This window comes from Chinchilla lanigera, unplaced genomic scaffold (genome assembly GCF_000276665.1).
Source record: "Chinchilla lanigera isolate Chin_1 unplaced genomic scaffold, ChiLan1.0 scaffold00004, whole genome shotgun sequence".
Taxonomy (NCBI): Eukaryota; Metazoa; Chordata; class Mammalia; order Rodentia; family Chinchillidae; genus Chinchilla; species Chinchilla lanigera.
In genome coordinates this window covers 12,178,835-12,201,187 of record NW_004955405.1, presented here as the reverse complement: position 1 = coordinate 12,201,187, position 22,353 = coordinate 12,178,835, and the positions used below count along the sequence as shown (strand labels likewise).

General features: G+C 36.5%; 1 long non-coding RNA gene across 1 annotated transcript; it reads right to left on the bottom strand.

Annotated features, from left to right (window-relative positions):
• Window positions 1-5,520: 5,520 nt before the first annotated feature.
• LOC102005885 lies at window positions 5,521-15,494 on the bottom strand. The gene is made up of 3 exons (XR_259373.1): window positions 15,311-15,494; window positions 6,308-6,393; window positions 5,521-5,720 (listed from the first exon to the last, which is right to left on the bottom strand). It is a non-coding gene; the product is annotated as an uncharacterized LOC102005885 (long non-coding RNA).
• Window positions 15,495-22,353: the final 6,859 nt, after the last annotated feature.

The following is a 22,353-nucleotide window of genomic DNA, read 5'->3' as shown; positions in this document are numbered from 1 at the left end:
CAAAACACACCTCTACACATCCCGAAGTCAATTTCCTTCTCCCTCTAGACACAACTCTACCTAGAATCTTCAACAGTGCAGGAAGTAGCACCTGCATCCCTCTACTGCTCAGGCCAAACATCTTGGCGTCATTCTCGACTCCTTTCTCTTTCTCACATTCTACGTTAAAATACATCAGCAAATAGAGTTGGTTTTACCTTCAAAATAGAGTACGGATCTGACCACTTCTCACAATGGGCATCGGGCCCCTCCACACCAAGTACTGCTCACCATGCTTTCTCACCTGGCTAACTGTAATAAGCCTGCAGTCTAAGAAAATCCCCACTTGTACTCTAAGCCACGCTCCACAATTACCCAGCAAGTCCCATCTCTCCTCGGACAAAGCTCTCCCATGACTGTTTGTTTCACTGGGAGGAAATACCAACGTCCTTATCTCAGCCTAAGGTCCCTAATGAAATGCCTGGCCTTCTTCTCTTCTTCCAGTGTTCTTCCTTGATTGTTGGCCCTAACCAAGCTGTCCTTGCTGGGCCTTGTGCCAGCCAGGTACATGCTGTTTGCGAGGCATTTGCAGTAACCGTCCTCTACCTAGAATTCTTCATCTGGATCCCTCAAAGTTAGGGTGACCATATATATTTTGGTTTGGCTGGAAGTCAGCATTTGCAATTCTTGTCTCAAAATAATAGTCACAGTCATCGAAGTGTCCCAGCTTGGATGGTGAGTTTTACGGTCACCCTGTTCGTGTATCTTTCTCTTATCTCTTTCAAGTCTGCTTCATTTCACCTCCTCACTAGTCTCAAAACACTTGATTTAAAGTTATAACCCCCAGCCCAGTGCTTCTTTCATCCTTTCCTGCTTTATGTTTTCTCCATTGCTCCTCTCCTGATATATTCTGTGACTATATTACTTATTATTACTTTCTATTTAGGTTCCATGAAGCCAGACATCTTGCCTTTTTTATTTTTCACACGGTATCCCTAGCATCCCTAAAATAAAGTGCTCATTTATGAAAGAACACATGAGTGAGTGCCTAGAAACTTGCTTTCTCACTAGAAAGCAAAATAAAGTGAAGTAACAATTTGTCTTTGAGAATGCTGAGGATAAATATCCTACAAAATATTCCTGGAAACCACATAATCCAAAATGCCTTATTGTCCAATGAAAATTTATAAACCTAGTCTTAAAACATGTTGAAGTTTCAATTTAAATATTTTCTTGAATCAAATAAACATTTCCATAAACATAAATAATTATGTGGAATATATAGATATGCCAGGGTTTATTTCATTGGAAAATATGGAAATTTAACTTTCTAAAGCCAAAAAAAATGAGGTGCAGGGAAGAGAGATGTTTATTAGAAGGACACTGCGAAGAGTGGCAGAACTGAAGGAAGTGCTGAAGGACCAAACAAGCAGTAAGAGGGTCCTCAACTCACCTCACTCATTCTAATGCTCAGCATCACTAAGATTCGAAATGTTTGTTTCTGTCAAAGTAGCGGCAACCCTTCCCATATGAATGGGAGAGGAAAGAGAGACGTTTCTCAAAAGAAACAGTTCTTTGCCCAAAAGAAATGAGAAGTGCTGAGAAAACAATTAAAAAAAAAGATGTCCCTTTCCATACCTTTTTATATTTTTAAAACCTCTGCACACAATGACACAACATGTTGCAAAGATTCGTAAACCCTGATTCATTGCTTGTACCTAAATGTATATGACTTTTTCTACACATTGTCTCTCATTCAGCACTTTGATAAATTCCTTGGGATTTTCCCACCCAGTAACCAATTTATTTTGCTTTAATAAGATATATTACCAAAATATTGTACATCCCTTAGTACTCTTTTCCTTTTTTCACTATGTTAAATAATGATATATATTTTCAGTTTATGTATGGTGAATGTTAGGATGTGACAGCTGTATTTGTTTTTCACAATGTAAAGTGAATGATTATATCTCACAAGCTGATTTATTTCCTTCTTTTCTATCCACAATGATCACACTATGCTATTTCAGCTTAAAAATATGGATATCAAGACACCAGTTGTTTTAACCCCAGAGAACAGTTCTTCCCCATCAACCAGCAATTTTACTTAAAAGAGGAGAGAGAGATGCAGAAAATAAAAAATATTTCTCAAGGCCATCTAAGCCAAATAAACAAACAAAAATCCCCCAAAACTACATAAGTTTTGGCAACACTGCAAAAAGATTTCTTCTGTTAGGCACAAGACATAGTAATTCTCATGAAAATAACAAAATAAAAGCATTATTTCTCATAATTAGTTATGATTTCTATTATCATATTATTGAGACAAAAATAGCCCATCAACATTCCCACTTAAATTTGTTGCATAGCTTGTGTCAAGAAAATGCTGGAAATGGAACTAAAATATCTTGGATGTGATAAAGCAGAAAAAATGTTTTTGCATGAGGTTTTTGTTTTATGGTGTTTCCACTGTAAAGGAACCTAACAGATTTTTATCTCCTTTTAGAAAATCATGCACGCTGAGTCCAAAGCATTTATTTATGCTGTGACATAATATGCTTTTGACACAAAAAGTACAAGTCAAAATGCTAGATTCAAAGGCAACTATTCTGAGTGTTTGAAAAGGAGCAAGGAATACCTTAGCTTTCATCAATCAATAATACATCTGACATAAATAATGATTGAAAACTGACAGCTAGAAAGACATACTTCAGATGCATCAATCTCTTGCAAATGAAATGGTGAGAAATATCAATTTTATATTTGTTATAATTTTACTGTAATGTAATTGAGTCTATTCATTGCAATAGGCATTATAAAATTTGTATCAGTAATTGGTGAGTCATATCATGAATAACATCTTTAACTGAATACTTGTTTTTATTACATAGCTGCAATTCTGCCTCAAAATTGGGTTCGATTTGGCGCTATAGAAGAGTAATTTAATCTTACATCTTCTGTCTGTCTCTTATGATCAATTTCACATTTAAAAATGCACAAAAAGAAAAAAGTCTAAGTAATCATGCAGAATTTTTACTGGTTACAGTCAACAAAAATGGTGACCATTAATTTTGGAAGATGTGATTTGTCTGAAACCCAGAAGAAAGATAGTATACATTCATATGACTAAAGACAAATGTCTATTTTAAGTGGATTTGCTCAAAAGATTTACTCTGCCTTGGCATTTCAAAACTTCCTGTTCGTACACACTAGTGAAAACTCTGGGCTTACACAACCCAGCTTCATTTATACAGGAGGAGATAAAGAAAGGAACCGGAAGAGAAGGCCTACTACTTTGACATGACTGCCCTGCCCACTCAGTTCCCCTGAGCCAGCCTACTTTTACAAGGTCAGCTTTAATTGACTCCCAGTTCTGGACATTTAAGGGCAAGGTACCAGTGTTGGCTCAGCTATGGGGAGGACCACATGGCATTTGGCATCACAACAGAAATATGTATGGAAGGAAGAGATCACAGAAAGTGGTTCAGGAGTCAGGCTCACTCTTATAGCTCATTCAGAGGTTCCATGAGAACTACCCCAAGGCAGCTCCTACAAAGAGATAAGGTCCTCCCACTAGTCTCACTTCCTCAAAGTCCTACCTCCCCAACATAGCCGTAGTAAGGCCCAAGCTCCCAAAACATGAACCTTAAGGGACAAACCATGACAGTAATCCAACTTTCTTGGGCCAGTGGCATTACGCAGATGTCCTATGAATAGAGAGACCTTAAACATGCTTCTGCAGTTTGTGCTGAACTGTGATTCTCTGAGAAAATCAGTGCTATAATCTGGATCCTGAATGCCTCCCCCGCCAGCAAAAGCCATGTGTTCTAGGCTATGGCGCTACCAAGAGGTATGGTGAAACCCTCAAGAGAAGGGGCCCAGTGAAAGGAAGAAAGTGAGGTCACTGGTGGTGTGCCCTTTGGATACAAGTAGGACCCTATGCCCTTCTTCTTTCTCTCTCTCTGTCTCTGTCTCTCTCTCTCTCTCTCCCGCTCACTCTGTCTCCCTCTTTGCCTCCCTCCCTCTTCCTTTTTCCCCTAATTCTTTCTCCTTCCTGGCTGCCATGAAGCAAGCACTTCACTCTGCCACACACTTGTGCTGTGATCCCCATCTGCCACGATGTATGCAGATCTTCTCTAAGTTCCCACCATGACCCAAAAGCAATGAGCCAAGTGTCCTTGGACTGAAACCCCTGAAACTATGAGCCAAAATAACATTTTCTTCTTCATAGACTGATTATCCTGGGCATTTTGTTACACTAATACAAAGCTGACTAAAATTCATGTGCTTAGTATCTGGTGCTCTGTAGCGTAGATTTGTAAAAGATACATACATAGTTTACGGAGCCCAAATGACATTCTGGAGTGAAAGCCACCTGACCTACAGCTAGAAGCAAAGCCATCATGGATTAGCCATTCCACAATTAACCTAATGACCTGTGAGCAAGAAAATTATACGCTTCCTCCTACTGAGTTTGGGAATAGTTTGTTAAAGCCACAGTATACTGATGCAGATAGGCAGTCTTAGTTAACGTAGTTAAGGGTACAGAGCATAAGGTCACACTCTTCTAAATCTAATCCACAGTTTATTAGCTGCGTTTCCTTGCTCAAGTTAGATCCATGCCCCAGTTCTCTCATTATAAAATGGACAATAATGGTATGTTTCATGCAGTTAGTATTTAAGAAGTGCTTAGAACGTTTTCTGTATTAGCCCCAGTAACAGTGTGTGTTGGATAAATAAAATAAATGTCATAAACCCATAAATGTGCCAGCTAAGGTCCACTATGAAGAACATGACAATTCCTATATTAGTTGCTTCTTCCAGAAAGTGCCTGGTTCTCCAGAGACAATCTTCTCTGTAATCAGGAATCTATGCTGCATAATGTTTGAGATTTCCATATGTTGACAACTTCCTCCTGATGAGTCACATAACTAGGACTTGAGTTTTTGTTTCATCATCTAAGTATTATTCCAGATACTGATTTTCTATATCCTCAATAAAATAGGTATATAATGGTTTTTAGCTCTGCAGAGTTGTACTACATTAGATGCTCCATAGAAAACATTCTAGTAGAATGAATAATATATTGAAAACGTTTAGTAAGTGTTAGTTATCTTTAATTTTGGCAAACAACTTAGTAAATTACAAGGTCAATTTTAATTTTAGAAATGCATTTTAACTTCAAAGTATTGCTTACCTAAACATAGCCAAAAGCAAACTTCTCTGTTCTATTTAAGGCAAAGTAGATTTAAAAACAAAATGCAAATGAAAATAGCACTACAATGTTTCTGTCTTTGGCCACAACAGATCTCCTTAGCTTTTAATTTCATTTTTCTCTGATAGATCAGTACAATACAAATCATGAAAATCATGAAAATGATTCTTCTTATTATGTCTGTGTTATCTTCTATATTTTTATGTTAATAATGTTGTCTATACTTTCTATTTGCTAATAATATTTCTGCTATTAATCAAAAGAGCCCTCAGATCACATTCATTTCAATAGCAATTTAATTCAAATGATAAGATGTGGATTATGTGAAATACCAAGCCATAATGTATGTGTCTTTTACATGAAAATAACCTTAATTTCCCTGCTTGACTGAGAAAAGAAATAAAAAGAGTGATTGCTATAAATCAGGAAAAATTCATAACTTGCTGGAGGTGTAACAGCTGTTGATTTAAGGTTCATATCTTTGATAACATGATGCTGCTGGGAAGATAACATCTTTTTGACAAAGCTGTGAACATAAAAATTACAAGGCTTTAGTCAACATTTAAATATTTCCTCTGTATCACTGCAGAAAAAATATTTCCTTTACTCACTTATACTAAAATGTTTGAAATATAACTCATCAGCAAGTTTAACATTAAATTTAGTGTTTTCTTATTGGGGTCTACAGGAGAGTTATCACATCACAAATAAAACTAACTTAAATTACCCTCAGTTTAGAGAAATGATCTACTATTGTTATATACAGGAGCTCTTACTGTTGGTAATACACATTCAGAATTGAGCGTTCACTTGGGATATTATTCATTTTTTATTATCAGCTAGAAGTAGGTGATTGAAAAATCGGGTGACAAAACAATGCAAGTGTTGCATTGACTGGAGAAAATATCTCCAAAGTGGAATCTGGAAAACGTGTGAAAGAAAATAACTTCACCAAGCACTTAGAAACAATTGCAATGTTTTTATTTATTGAAAGCCTGCTTCACTGTTGTATGTATTCTTGCACTTCTGACTCACAAACGATGAAATTTTATGCTCGGCTTTGGTGTTTTTATTTCTCAGTGAAGATACTGAAAATATCATCAGGAAACTTACCAAGATTAACACTAAGAACCTTGTCTCCTCGCTCTTTCACAAAACTCAGTGCAGTGCACTTCATTTCTTCTACCTTGTGTCTTTACCTTAGAAATAGAATGTCAGATTTACTTATTATTAAATGTTCTTTCACGTTTGTTTTACATAAGACCTATCTGCAGTGTCACTGTAATCCATAGTTGCCCCAGCCTTCTACCACCTTAATCACTTTTTATTTGACTATGCAGCTAAAATGACGGGACTCCTCATGCCACAGTCTTAGGGAAATTGTACCCCTTTCAGCCTCCGTGAGAGCTGAGAAACAGTTGCTTGCTATTCTACGTACTTCTCACTCTTCAATTTTATTTTGAATCCCTGCTCTTGCCAGATTCTTGATCTCTAACAGCAGTTTCTTCTCCTATAACTACCACCTTCTCTTTCCACCATTTCATTCCAAACTGAATACGAGCCACTGGCTGTTGTCCAAAGTACCAATAGCAAAGGTTATGTGTTTAACAGTATTTTTGGAAGTTTAAAGAAAACAGAAACGAGCTTTACGTTGAATACTGCACATTACTTCTCATTCATCTTTCTCTTTCATTGATCCAACAAATATTTATTAAGCACCTACCATAGATAGGCACTGTTCAAGATCAAGGAAATACAGCAATTAACAAAACAGATAAAGTCCCTTGTTGTTGTAGAGCTTTCAGTCTGTTTATGGTGGAAAGATAATAAATACAAATGAGCAAATTATATAATTTAGAGAGTGATGTTATCAAGAAAAATAAGGCAGAAAACACAGAGGGACTGTTGGAGGGGTACAAATTCAAGTAGAGCGGTAGAAGGAAGATTTACTGCATCTTAAGAACACACACAAAACACACAGGAAATAAGGAAGGGGAGCAGGGGGATATGTTGGTAGGGAGTAGTTTATGTAGAGGGATTAGCAATGGAAAGGCCTTGAGATTTCAGCCTCTCTGGAATGTTAAGCGTTATAGCAAGGAGGATCTAGAGGGTAAGTTGTCACTTTATCATGACCCTTCCCCTCATGCTAGAGTCAAGTATTAACTGTGTTTTTTTAGTTTCTATATTTTGGGTGCCCTGTTATCTGGGTCTCATTTACTGGAGTGGCTGTCCCTCCAGGGCTGACCAACTTTTAGAAATAGCAGGTTAGCCAATTTTTAGAAATAGTAAATTGCATGCTGGCCCCAGAAAGCACTTTTCATATGCAAAGTAGCTAAGCCAGTGTTCCTACTCAGAAGCATCTCTTCTGACATTTACATACCTGGAGGCAATATTCCTCTGCCTTGATCTCCCTAGGACCAGGTACTGGACAACTAGGAACCATCACTATAGCCCAGAGCCTGTAGAAATTATTCCCACTCTCCAATCCAAAGCCTGTTTACTGCTTATCCTGATCTGCCCATTCCTTTCTATGGAAACAACAGTAAAGGCTTTAATCGTGCTTCCTCCTAGTTTCATCTGTCTCCTGAGAGACCCTGATATCTCTCCACATGGCCCTATGTGTTACGGTAGGAATAACAAACTCTCCAGAGCCAGTTATCTCCTCTTGTAAGCAGTAAGTTCACTAAAGAGGAGAGAAATTCCAGCTAACTATATCCTGGTTAGCTCTTGTGCCCCAAGAAAATTTGTAGTATTTTCAGAAGTAACCCTGTACAGACCATAGTAGGTTGGCTTTCCTAGAGATTGAAGGTCCTCCATTGCCTGTGCTCAAGAAAACTATCTGCCTCACTTGATAAGACAGAAGTAAGGAAGGCAGGAATGACCTCATGCACCATCTTTAACTCTGGATGGGGATTTAATGAGTTGAATTTTCTAACCTGCTCTACAAAAGAATACCACTAGGAGCTATTCCTCCAGAGGTGGGTAAGATAAGGGACTACCTTGGGCAAAAAAAAAAAAAGTATAAATACTGAATATAGTATATTGCAGCCTTAGACATTGATGAAGCATGTTAGACTGTGGTAACTGTATGATTTTAATGGAAAAAGTAGATTAATATTAGAACCTATAAGAACCCAATCTCAAATTCTATAATATCTCAATGACTAAAAAAAAAAAAAAAACAAAATGTTTATCCTGAATATTTTGTATATGTTTTGGTGTTTTTCTCTTACATTATCATGCTTGTCTTTTATTCCTAAATAGATATGTGTGCTTTAAATTGTTTCCTGAAAAGATAGTTGAAACTCTTAATCGGCTAAATTTCTGCATAGTATGTGAATTAATTCTATGGAAACAACGTAGTATGATTTTCAAGTATTGGTAAATGTCCAAATTCCAAAAAATGACAATATCATTTCTGTTACCACTTCATTTTCATGGTTTATGGACAGTCATGCTCTGAGTCAATTAATTTCCATTAAGTAATGAAAATGGAACCATGATTCATGGTAATAGTATGTTCATCTTTAGAAATGTTTTATGCTAATGGAAGGAAAAGACCGTATCAGTTCACACACTTCCATAATTTCTGGTTTATAAGCTGTGATCATTTACTAGGCACAACAAACTTTTAGAAGCATACTTGAGGAAAAGGTAGAATTGTACAGTAAGGAAAGTAGAAGGAAAATCCATCCTTTTATCCTGACAAGGTCAATGGTCTTTCTGCTAAGGTGGCCTGAGAGCTTTGGCAAGCAACCACTCTGGGGAAAGCTTGAGGATCTTAGTGGAGAGCTCCGGAATTCACTGACATATTGGTGTACAATACCATCATAAAATTTTACAATCTAGTGGTAGCAACTGCAAATTATAGCCATTTTCCCTGAATGAAAAATCTTTTGGATATGTGGCTAAACAATTTATTTCTAACTGCAGCTTTTATATAATTGTGAATTTCCACACTGTGAATGAATTAGATATGATGAGATTGATAAATTAGAAAACATGTTTAGCAAAACACAGATTATTGGTTATATCAGGATAAGGTCTGGTTGCCAACACATTCATGTAAGAAATAAATGGAAGCAACTGTTACAACAGCTGCTTTCTTCATCGTAATAGAGGTAATAAGGGTGATAAGAATATATGGGAACACTGTACTAATGGTACAGTTAATGGTAATGAGAAAACAAAGATCATTATTAATGGTCAAAACCTAGATGGAAGCTAAACTAATATTTATTAAAATTTCTACAGGAAATAAAATTTTATTTCTGCAATTGTTTTCAGTCCTTGGGAGGCTTTTGTTATATATTTCGAGACACAACCATTTTTATGACAAAAGTTATAATAACTCATGGTTTTCTAAGAAACAAAACTATCAGAACTTTTGCAATCAGCAAAAGCAGTCTCTAGTGACAGACCAGACTCTCTTGCTAGCAAATCTACAAACTCACAGCATTTGCTTCATTTCTCCTATTGAAAAATTCTCCTTTTTCCATCTGTCTTAAAATGCATGGTAGCATTTAATATTTGAGAAGGCCATTCTGTCCTGTAACATTGTGTTAACATCTCACCTATCTAATCTTAATGATGTAGGGGAAAGAAACTCCCAACTTCTAGATGTCTGGTACAAGTTCATGTTCTCTAAAATTGGAGAATAAATTTTAGGAACAATGGAGGTTAAGGGCAGAGTATATTTATTGAGGGAAAGAAATCTTCTGTCTGAGAGAGAGGCAGAGGGGGTCCCAAATGGGTTGCGAAGGACCCTGCTTTTTCTAGGGATTTTTATAGATCAAATCCACAATGTCCAAATGGGAAAAATGGGAAATTGCAAAGTGGGCATGAGGTGGGACAAAACTGTGCCTAACCAATAAGATTATGAGTATAATTGTTCAGGTAAAATTTATTAAATCAGGATTAAATGGGGAAGTGAGTCACATAGCAAGCAGACATGAATACAGAACAGGGGCTTTTCCTGTAGGAGGGTGCATTAGTGGCTCTTCCTGGCTTCCTCGGGATGATCCATGAAAGCTATTTAGAATATCAAACTCTGATGTTTATCCTTCAAAGTATGAGGGTCCGTTTGTTTTATCTTTTATCTTGAGGTCTGGCCTGCAGTAGAGGTGCTTGTCTCTCCCACAGTTGCAAGTTGTCTTGTCTTCTCCACTGGCTTGCTCCAGGGCCTGGCCCTGTCTCACTGCCTGTAATATTTTATCTAACTTAGCTGCCCATAACATTAATACTTATCATGGTCTTCAAAGACCAGCTATTCCTCCAGGGACTATAGGGGAGATTTTCACTTTTTGCTTCCCCAGGTCTTATGTGGCTGCTAAACCTGGTCTCCTCCATTTTTATTTATGTGTTTATTTCTGGCCTTACGTCATTGTACATAGTTAAGCTAATTTTAACTAAAATATTAAGTACACTCAGAAGATATAAAGGAAATGATGTAGTAAAGTCAAGATGTATCACATCCACTGAACTCCCTTCACCCACTGTATAATTTGATGAGAGGAATGTAATTGTGTACGTCTGGCATGATCTGCTCCGTGTGATCCCCTGTGCTGTTTAGCACCCAGACGCTCACAACTTTCCTGACACATAGATCAGATTTTTCTTCTTAATACCCTCCCTGTTATTTTACAAAGAAGTTGAGATAATAATGGTTAGGAGGGTTTGTTTCTTATTGTTAACTTCTTTATTTTTTCCATTGTTTTTTAAATGTATATTCATTGCCTCAATCTCAAGAAATATTTCCCAGTGTAAATACAAATGCAGTGGGTAATTTTCCCAGTTACTAAGAGTGCTTTATTTTTTTAAAACTCTGCTTAATTGCTGTTTCATGTATTCATTTTTAGCCTGAGTTCAAATGGTTTATTGATTTTATCATTAATCTTAGGTACTATTCTCATCTTTTAGGTTAATTATTCCCTTATAGAATCATAAGAAAAAGCTGTAGTTTCTGAATCATTTGCCGATTCAATAGGAGGTCGTTAGTCTGTGGTCCATTTTGGAGTACTTTTAAATACTTTAAGCAAATTCCATGACATACTCAATTGTGCCAGCCTCAGCATATTTAAATGATGATTCTATTTGTCATTTCATGTCCTGTTCATGACAGTAAATCAAATAATTACTTGTTGGCCTCTGGAAATTCACAAGTCAGCAATGAGGCATACAATATGTTTATTTTACATGACAAACTAAAAGTCATGACTGGAATTTCTACTAATCAGAAGTAACTTCTATTGTATTAATAGAACATATTGATTAATATAATCGTCAATTCTGATACAATGAAGTTAAAATTAATTGCCCCTATTTTCCCACAAAATAAGATGGTTTCCACACATTGGTATACATAAGAACTTAAATGAAATGAAGATATAAACAGCACAAAATAACTCTTATTCCTTTAGAAACTCTCAGAGTATAAATGGTAGGTTGTGCATGCTAATGTATTCAGTTTCTTGTACCAAAAGTGCTAAGAATGTTGCTTGTTCTTATTATATCAAATAAAATCTATTCTGGATCTCCATTCCTCATGGTCAGTTTGGAAGTTCTTTTAAATGGTTCCTTCCTACTCAGAGCTTTAGGAAGACTCCTCAGTTTACCAAATTCTGAGTAAATAGATGAGAAATCCTGCTCACAGCTGAGAGTTTATCATACCTATCTACATGCAAAGGTGATCTGCTCTAGGGGTAGCTTCCCTGCCATCTGTGGTCTCCATTTATGTCATTTAGAGAGTATGACACCTCTTAAAGTCTACTTTATGATGATATCCAGGTCATCACCACCCAGTTGAACACTCAGCCTTTGCTCTGTTCTCTGAGGTCTTCTCCTACACCTTGAAATATTAAAATGTCTCCTTTCTCTGGCCCTTTTCTCACGGCACATCATGAAGTACTGAGTGATCTCACAACTGTATCTTAAACCTAAGGATCACAAAAGCAGCATTTAGTTTTCCTGGCTTCCTTAGGAACATAACAATTTATCTCCCACCTCCCAAGGAGATGGCATACTCTTTGTAAGTAGAAGAAAAGAAACAATACATTAATGCTTTGTATTTCACTACATTAAATACTGAGTAGTTCACCTTTTGCACAAGGAAACCAACACAATGTTTATTTCCAAATCAGGATGAAAAACTTTGAAATAAATTTTAGTGTCTGTGTTTAAAGTTAACTTATGCTGCCTCCCGTTACCCATTCTTATTTCTTTTTCTCTTTTCACTGGCTTTTCTCTCACTTTCAGACAGATTAATTAATGCTATACAGAAAGTAGATGATTTCATGCTTTTAATGAACAATAAATTCTTATAATGTAAAAGAAATAAGTATTATTCAAGCAACTCACTCGGGCAGAGGGCATGCTACTGATGAGGTTAATGCTGCACATTCATTTCTTATCTGAGCCAATCAACTTCATGGAAAAACCTTCCTACAAAACTGCATCAGTAACTATAGCCAACAGAGTAATTCAGCATGATTACTAGGAAACAATTTCAGAGAACATATCCTGACAGTTGGTCAATTGCATCATTTTAGTATGTGATAGACAGGATACTATTATACTATTATTTTCTAGAAAGAAGTGTATTTCATTGCACAACATCTTACAGAATCAGTACTATCTAATGCATCAAGTACAGGAAGGTTGACTTAGGTTTATTGCAAATAGAATTTGTGCCACTTATATCAACATAAATTTAAAATTATTCATACTCACTACTAACAAATAAAGTAAAATAAACATTGAAATTAAAATATGAAATGCTGAATGCAATAAAGATTTTAGAGCAGAGAAGAAGATGGTTTAAAACTTATTATGTGTAGCTGTTTTAGTGAGAGATATAACTAATAATCATGCCACTGAGAATGTTTATGTCACTGTAATATTTTAGGACACATATGTAAATATTACTTATAGAATGCATATACTGCAAAATACTCATTAGTATGAAGCCATAGCCCACAGTTAGTTTTGTTGTTATTTTAGTATAGCTTGCTGATTGCCATCTTTTCCTGAGAAGTTTGTGATGGCAATCCAGGGTATTCATCAGGGCAATGAACACCTACAGAGAACCTGTCTCTCTTTTAAGGATGCAGAACTTAATTACCATATCAAAAAAGTAATCTCTCGCCATGTTGTTCTATTGGAGAACAATTGTATTGCTTCAGGGATTTGGCACAATGAGCGAGAGAGTACAACAGTACAGTGTGTGTTCAGTCTATAATATTTACACTTGAAATGCTGTTTTGTTCCACTGGCAAAAAATAATTATTTAAAATACAGATACATTTTTATCTGTTTTGAGTCTGTACAGAAAGCAATAAAAGCAAAGGGGGAAAAAAGAGTAAAAAGTAAGATAAAAATCAAGAAGGAAGTCAGTTCATGCAAAGCATTCTACGCCATTCCATCAACTTGCCAGGCATAGGTCTAAAATTTGACTTTAATCTTTCTTATTCCCAACACAGTCGGGAAACATGATTAGATATATGATTCAGAATAAGTAATACCCAGGAGAATCTGAAGTATTCCAGTACTGTTAGAAATAGGCGGATCCCACTGAAGATATCTGAACAATATCTTCAATCTTATATTTGTAGAAAAAATAGTAAGTTTGATGGTAAGCTAGTGATATTATGCTAAAATTTAATTTAGCAAATAGAGTTCTCACTGGAATGCACTAACAATATGTTCTAGTTTAATTTTTTAAAAATTTAAATGTTCAGTTTTCCACAAAGAAGAAAGCCCCCTTAGGAGCATTTTGGAAATTTTGAGGTTTTGTTGTTGCTGTTATCCTGTGTTTGCTGGACTTGATAGTTATTTGATAGGAGAGAGCCTAGGTCCAGAAGTCCTGCAATGCTCTAGAGATATGACTAATAATCATACCACTGAGACTCACTTTGTTTGTAACTCGCTTTAACATTTTAGGCTGCCCAGTGGACAGTTCACATCACACTTCCATAACTTCAGCATGTCCTGCCAGGAATTCAGATGCTGGTACATGCTTTGACCTGTGGTGCATCTCAGAACACAGCATGCATTTTTCTGTTATTTCATTACTGACAGAACCTATGACAACGATACAGTTTATTTCCATATTATACTTATAAATAAAACTCGCTCACAATTCTCCAAGTTCTCCATTGTGACAGTTTATGATTTCCCTTGACATTTTTTCCCAACTTTGAGTAAGTTTCTTTCCTTTTCCTCTGCTCATTTATATACAAATCAGGTTATTGTTATGCATCTTTCCATCAGTGGACCCTATCAGGGTCCACTCATCTCGCTGCCCTTTAATTCCCCTTCCTTTACACAAAATGGCATCTGACTTTTAAAAATGCAATTTCTATTTTTTTTTTTTTTTTTTTGAGACAGGGTCTCGCTATGGAGTTCAGACTGGCCTTGAGCTCACTTTGTAGCTGAGGCTGGTCTTGGACTCGCAATCATCCTCCTGCCTCAGCCTCCCGAGTGCTGGGAATACAAGCATGCACCACCATGCCCAGCTGACTTTTAAAAATATAAATGTAATTATTCATCGTAAGTAATTATAGCATTTGGCTATTTATTTTTTCTAGTATAATATTCCCTGAGCACTTGGTTTTAGTATGAATTACATATTACTTTACCATAAATCTCATTTTTTATTTATAGTCACAGAATTATTGTTCTTCTAAAATTATATTCATTTTTAAATTTAACTATATTATTTTATGACATTTTATTATCTGAGTTTTATTTTATGATTTTCAAAAAAGAGGTAATAATATTTGTTATCCAAGGAGGATATTAAGTAGGATAGAATTGAAGGCAACTTGTATGGATTGGGGGTTGGTGCTGACAAGGAAGACAGACTTGTATCTAACTTCCTGAGGATACAACCACCTCTCCTCTACCACTTTATCTGGGGTGATTAAATAAGCTCTACCATCAAATTACCCTGGTTTCTGCAAAGTTCAAAGTTATAGAACCAGAGAACATAAATAAAAAGGACCAGGGATATAGCTCAGTGGCACAGTGCCTGCCTGGCAAGCACAAGGTCCCGAGTTCAATTCCTGGTACCAAAACAAAAAGAAAAGAAAACAAATAAATCTCCAGATGCTCTCCTACCTGATGCCATCACCAAACTCAAGTTCCAGGAGACTCTATTGTGCAGTCTACCCTCATTTTCTGATTTTATAGCCAAATCCAGTCCTCCCATATTGATTAATTATATGTGAAATGTTTAAGTTCTGAAAGGAGATTGTAGGACTATTTAAATTTGATGAGATCCCCTGTTTCTCAGGTCCCTGCACTGATATAGTGAGGAGGTTTAGTAGGATGGCAGCTTTCACCGTGCAGGGCTGAGGGTGAGTCACCATCACAATGGGGTTGTATGACAGAATTTATCCTAGGTTTTCAGCAGCTCACTGATAGCAGGTAAAAGAAGTTTCACCATTGGCACCTGAGGCAGAATTTTTTAAAGGAGTCAGAAAGCAACAAATTCGTTTTTGTAGTATTCTTCCCACCAAAAGCTCAAGACATCCTTGCCATTCTTCCCGTGCAGGGTATCCCGCTGAGACTCTCACAGCCTGAAAATCCCTTCTTTTCTCCTCAGCTTGCTGATTTCACTAGGCCAAATATGTGTGCAGATGGAGGTGTGGCACAACTCTGAAAAGGAATGTAGTACACAGAAGAGGATTCTTTTTACTAAGCCCAAACATCTACCCAAAATGTAAAACTATGAACAGAACAAATGCTATCACCTAGAATGATGATTCAGAAAGTGTGGTCCTCACTACAGTAATGTAAGTATCACCTTAGAACTTACTGCAACTGCAATTTCTCATCCTCTGCTAGACACAGTGAACCAGAAACTAGGGTAAGACCCAGAATTTCAGGTCTTAAGAAGCCCTTCAGGGGATTTGGATGCATACTAACACTTGAAAATCACTGGTCTTAGATGATGGCGGTCAGTGTACGCAGAAAGAGAGGGAAATTTCCCCTTCAAGGGAACCCAGGAGGTTCCAGTCAGCAACATGTGATACAGTGACTGTATTTTCCAAAGATAGCTAGAATAATACTGCAGCATGGATGGGATTTCTCCCTGCTGAAACTCATGTTCAAGTATAATTGTCAGTATAAGGCTACCGAGAGGCAGAGAGGTCTTTAAGAGACCAAGGGTCATGAGCATTCTGTATTCCCCTGAGAATGGGATGGTTATGAGAGTGAACTCTTATAAAGCATCCACCCCCTTTGTCTCTTCCTGTCCACCATGGGAACCTGCTTGCTGTTTCTCCTAATTCCTTCTTATGATGTAGCATGGGCCCCGCGCCAGATGTGGCTGCCCAACATTAAACTTCCCAGCTTCGGAACTATGAGCCAAAGCAAAACATTTTTCTTTTTAAATTGCCCATTCACAGGTCTTCTGTGAAGGAACAGAAAGTGTACCGAGATGAATCATATCTCTCCTTCCAACGCGTTCTTCGTACAATGATTGTTGACTCATCCCACTATAAGAGTGGGTCTCACTCCCTTTCTTTGAATCTGGACAGGCTTCTCCATCAGTATTAACCCACAGAACCGGGCAGATATGATGCTGTGCTACTTCCATAGCTCATTCACAAAAGGCAACTTAGTTTCTGTCTTGCTTGCTGTAGTATTTGCTTTTCAAGACTTCAGCCACCATATGAGAAATCTGAGTTCCTGGAGGTTCAAGGCTGTGAGGAAGCCTCAAACTAGCCCATGAAAGAGGCCCTGAAACTCCATACAAACAGACCCTGACACTCCACAGACAGAGCTGTTTGGACAGAGTCCAGCTGCTTCGACGCCCTGCTGTTCCGACTCCAGCCACCACGGCCTGACTGCATCTGTATGAGGGATTGTGAGCCAGACCCAACCATCTGGGACCATCTCAAATTCCTGACTCATGGGGATTGCGTGAGATCATAAAATGGGTACTGTTGTTTTAAACCACTAATAGTAGGCAGCTGAGCATATGGTGTTCTCGTAATCTAACCTTGGCTTCTTTTCCAAATGTAGTTAGTCATCCTAATGCCATTTATGAAATAATCCACCTTTCATTGTTCTTTTAAAATGCCACACTGGCTGTATTAAATATGTTTATAGTACCTGGTCAGTTTTGAACTTTATTTCTCTGAACTACTGATTTGTCTAATCCTACAACTTTTCTACACTCTGTTAAATAAAGCTGAGTAATACACCTTCATCACAAGTAGGCCTATTCCCTTCCTGAATTGCTTTTTTCAATATTGTTATATCTAGTCTATTGGAATAATCTAAGAACAATTTTCAAGGTTAAAAAGACCACTGAAATTTTGCTAAGTCTGTCTTTAAATGTTTGGCTAGTTTTACAATATTAAATGTCCCAAGGGGTTTGATAAATTTCTCCACATAGCTAAATTTTCTTGCCCATAGTTCATTAATTCTTTGTTGACATAATCTTGAGAATTTCTTGGTAAATTTTTTTCTCAAACATTTTCTATCCTTTGTAGAACTTTTTCTAATTTGCATATTGCAGAAGTATTGTCTGTTTATTACTAACTTACAAAACTAAGTAATCTTAACAGCTTTTCACTTTCTTCTCACAAACTAGATAGATGTTTTCCAAGTAGATAATCACATATTCTGCAAATAATTATAATTTCTTTATCTTGTGCTGTTACATTGGCTAAAGATTTCAGAAAAATATTACATACAGACATGGATATATATGGACCCCTATATATACATGGATCCATGGATAATCTTCTTTCTTTTAAACTCTCTTAGCGACAAACTCACCCATAAAGCACTTTCATAATAAGAAAAGCCATCAAGAAGATCCACATCAAAAATATCCAGTGGCACTCCTTCATGGAAGGGAAGTCAGGCCAAAAATATGCAAAATTAGAGTCAAACCAATATAGAAAATTAGACAGGATGTTATGTTCATAAGTAAATCTAGTCTATGACTCCATATTAAATGTCATCAAAAACATTTAAGCAAAAAAGGAGAAATATGATCTAAAAGATTTCTGAGTAGGAGTTTGGTGTACAGGCAACCAAAGAAAATAATGTAAGTCAACAAATTTTAAAGGAACCAAAACATCTGTGCAGAAAAGTGAAGGTTCTAATGGGCACAGAGTGAAAAGTAGGGGGAAAATAGACCGACATGCTAAAGAGTGCAGAAATTCCACACTAACAGCACAAACAAGAGGAGTAATTAACATGAAAGGGGACTGTGCCATGTGCCAGGCATGCTCTCTGGCCCTTTGGTAGTATCTCTGAAGCACCGCTATAAGCTTAGATCATTTCCAGTGACTGAAGTCTATGTCAGTTTTCCCAAAAAAGGATGACATGACTGAAGCAAACTTTAGAACAACTTGATAACAGGATTACCAAGGATTTAAGAAGGGGCCTCTCGAGACCACAGAAGCATTTAAGAGGGTTTCTAGAATATGTAATCAACATTGCATAAGGCTTCTACTCACAGGCTTCACCACACACCCTCACTACCACACAAGCTAGACTAACTACCCCAAGCTGAATAGCAAAGCTGCAGACTTCCTTCAAATACCCATGGCTTCTCACATGCCATTTTTATATGTTCTTGAGCGGTCTTCTCCTTTTCCTTTGTGAATCTTAACCTAGTTCGGGCTCCACTGGTCATTTCATTCTGCAAACAACACTTTTCCCAGACCTCTAGATTTTGTAATGCCATTTTGTAATTAATGTTTAAGATTAAAATCTTGCTTGAAATTTATAACTAGTTTGTGGAAAGATCCTAATGTCCTGTTTCCATTTCCAGTATCAAGCACACCATCTCAGCAGATCCCAGTAAATGAAAACATAAAACCCAGATGGAGAAAATGACCATGGACTAACAGGGAACACCAGAGACTACATTTGACATAATGCAGTTTTCTAATGACTTCCAGAAATGCTCAGTAGCAAAGGATAAACATCTTCAATTTTTTTAGATATATTTTCTTGTCTCCTTCTAGCAGTAGGCCTATCATGTGGACCTTGGAGCTGGGGATGTAACAAGTGATTGGTTCTATGGTGGAAAGCTACATAACCTAGGCTAAGCCCATAGAAATCCTTCCCTGAAAATGACTTTCACTGTAGCTGTGTAGAAGATTCTTTATCTCTTGACAGGTTAAAAAAAATATGAGTTATTGCAATGAGGACCCTTGGAGAACAAGGACATTTTCAGTCTTCTTCATATCAGAACAGTGGTGAGCACACAAAAAGCATTTGAAAAATACACGTCATATGAACAAGTCCACTACTTCCAGCAGCTACATTCTCAGATAGAGTTGGGGTTTGGGTCACTGAAAAAAATGTCTTAATCAAATACTAAGAGAAGCCAAGCCAGTAGGGTCCGAGAGCACTGCTGTTGCAATGAAAAATGCCCCCGCTCTCAGCCAGTATCCTTCAGTTTCTTAGTTGCCCAGGTAATACTTCCTGTTCCAGTTCCAGTTGCTTCTAGAACTTGCTGGTCACTGTGATGCATAGCTGGTCACTACAATGTACATTGTATAAACCAATCCCCAACTGACAAGCCATTCTGCCTCTGTACTTCCTGCTTGTTTATCCCATATAAGCCCTAGACCACCAGAGATTGGGGCCTGATACTCTAGGAATGATCCTAATCAGTGCCTGTTAACATGAAGAAATCTACCTCCAAATCCTGGGTGTTATTTTGATGTTTATGCTCACTGTTACATGGTAATTTTAACTTCTTGGGAGGCTGAAGCAGGAAGATGCAAGTTTAAGGCCAATCTGGGTACTTTAGCAAGACACTATCTAAAAATAAAATAGGTAAAAAGTCATCTAGGGATCTATCTTAGAATTCGCTGTGTTCAATTCCCAGTACTACAAAAGGGAGTACAGAGAGGAGAGAGAGAGGGAAAGAGGAAGACAGAGACAGAGAGAGAGAAAAATCAGGAGTTTCACTGTGCTATAATTTTTATCAAAATGTACAAAGAATAAAACACATTTAAAAACAATTGCTATTATTACCATCATATTTCAATAAGAAAAAACTAGGAAAGATCAATTTCTCTCTTTTGGTGTATCATTTTCTTTTTTTTTATTTTAAAGAGAAGAAAAACAATTTTAAAAACACTAGAAATTATACAGAATATCAAAAAACAAGATGATATGAGTTCACCAATGGTTGTTATACTGCACATTATTGTCTTCAAATTAGTTGTCCAGATTACCAGATATAAGCATGAAAATTTGGTCAAAAAAATTAAGCACTAACTGTTCCTTTCAATAAACCAATATAAATTAGTACTACAATTATCTTAGCTATTATATATATATTCCACTTCCTTCTTTCTTTACTCCTTTTCTTCATCCCAGTTGTTTTCTTTTTTCCTTTTGAGCAGTTTCTTTCCCTTTCACAATATCTATTGTACCTTTCTGATTTTACTTATTCTTTCAGGTTCTTACACTAGGGAGACAATATGATGTTTATACATGCAGGTCTGATTTATTTCACCTATAAGTATGGTCTCTAGTTGCATCCATTTACCTATAAAATCCTCAAGTTTATCTATTAAAGATTAATTTCATAACACAAGGATATTTTCTACATTTCATTCTTCTGATTTTGTAAAGAATTCATTTCATGATTATTGGTTCTCTTATTTCTCTGTTACCTGGTGAAATGTAGGTTGAATTTGAACCAATTTGTGAAACTAGGGCAAAAGAAGATGTAATGGGATGAATAAGAGCTCCCCTAAATGTATGTCCAAGTCCCAGCCCTTAGTACTTGTGATGTTATTGTTACTTAGAAAAGAAATCTTTGCCCATACAATTACATTAAAAATACCAAGATAAATAGTCCTGGATTTGGGATGGGCCCTAAATCCAATTGCAGGTCACCTTACAAGAAAAAGACAAAAGGAGATCTGAGACACAGGCAGCAGGTCATAAGAAGATAGACAAACTACAAGATAAGGCACACCAAAGGCTGCCTGAAGACCCAGAGCTAAGGGAGGCCTGAGATACACTTTACCTTAGAGCTTCTAGAAAAAAAGGGCCAAACTTCTGGCCCTTAGAACTTGGAAAAAAATACATTTCTCTTGTTGAGTCACCCAGTTAATAGTAATTTACGATAGCAAGCCTTAGAAACTCACAGAGATTATTCAAATTGGAGTTTGACCAAAGAAAGTAGTGAAAATACAAGAAATTATGGAAATCTATAGTCTGGGAAATACCAATATATTTGGTATTTTGTGCTAGAAGAAGGATATCAGAATGACAGTATGCCCAACATTGTATTTATTCTATTTGAGAGATAGTAATCACGTATAACCATAAACTGTATTTTAATCAAACTTCTTTGAGCAAATGTATACCTGATTCAGAAATTATAATGATAAACTCTTCTATTATTTGCCTTTCAAATCTCACTGTTATAAAACCATAATCATACAGAAAGTAACTTCACATTTTTCTGGTCCCTACATTATCTGTAGTTAAAATTATTTTGTTTATATGTAATGTCTTATTACATAACTATTCAAATAAACAAATGATGTATCTTGAGCTACTGAACTATTTAGATTCACTGATATAGGCAACTTTTTCACCATTTCTAGATCATCAACTGAGCTATATCACATCTCATGTAGATTCTTTGTTGTAGACAAAGGAAATTAAAATTTAAAGCCACTTTTAAAGTTTATTTTAATAATTTCCAGGAGAAAATGAGTATATCTGATTCAGTGTCTGCAAGATAAGCTCAATATTTTGTTTTAACATGTTCCCATCAAACATAGTAAAATTGTTGGGTTGTTGTTCTGCAACCTGACATTTAGGCTTATGTCTTTACAATTTTCTTTCTTGTGTTTCTGATTCATTATACTGTGCAATGAAAACATCTCTGTTTCACTTAGCATTCTGTGGAATCTGCAGAGATCTTGCTATTTTAAATGTATATGCACTGTTCTTCCAGCATAAAAATCAGCCATTAAGTTAGAATGATGGAGCTGTGGTTCCTGGGTATTGTAGAGATTAGCAAAGCTTTCTTCCTCCTACAGAGACCGTCTAACTGACATACTACATGGTGATGATCAAATAAAAGATTGACAGATGCAAGAAGCTCTCACGTCCTGTCAGACATCCACTGGATTTTTCTAAATACAATAAATGAT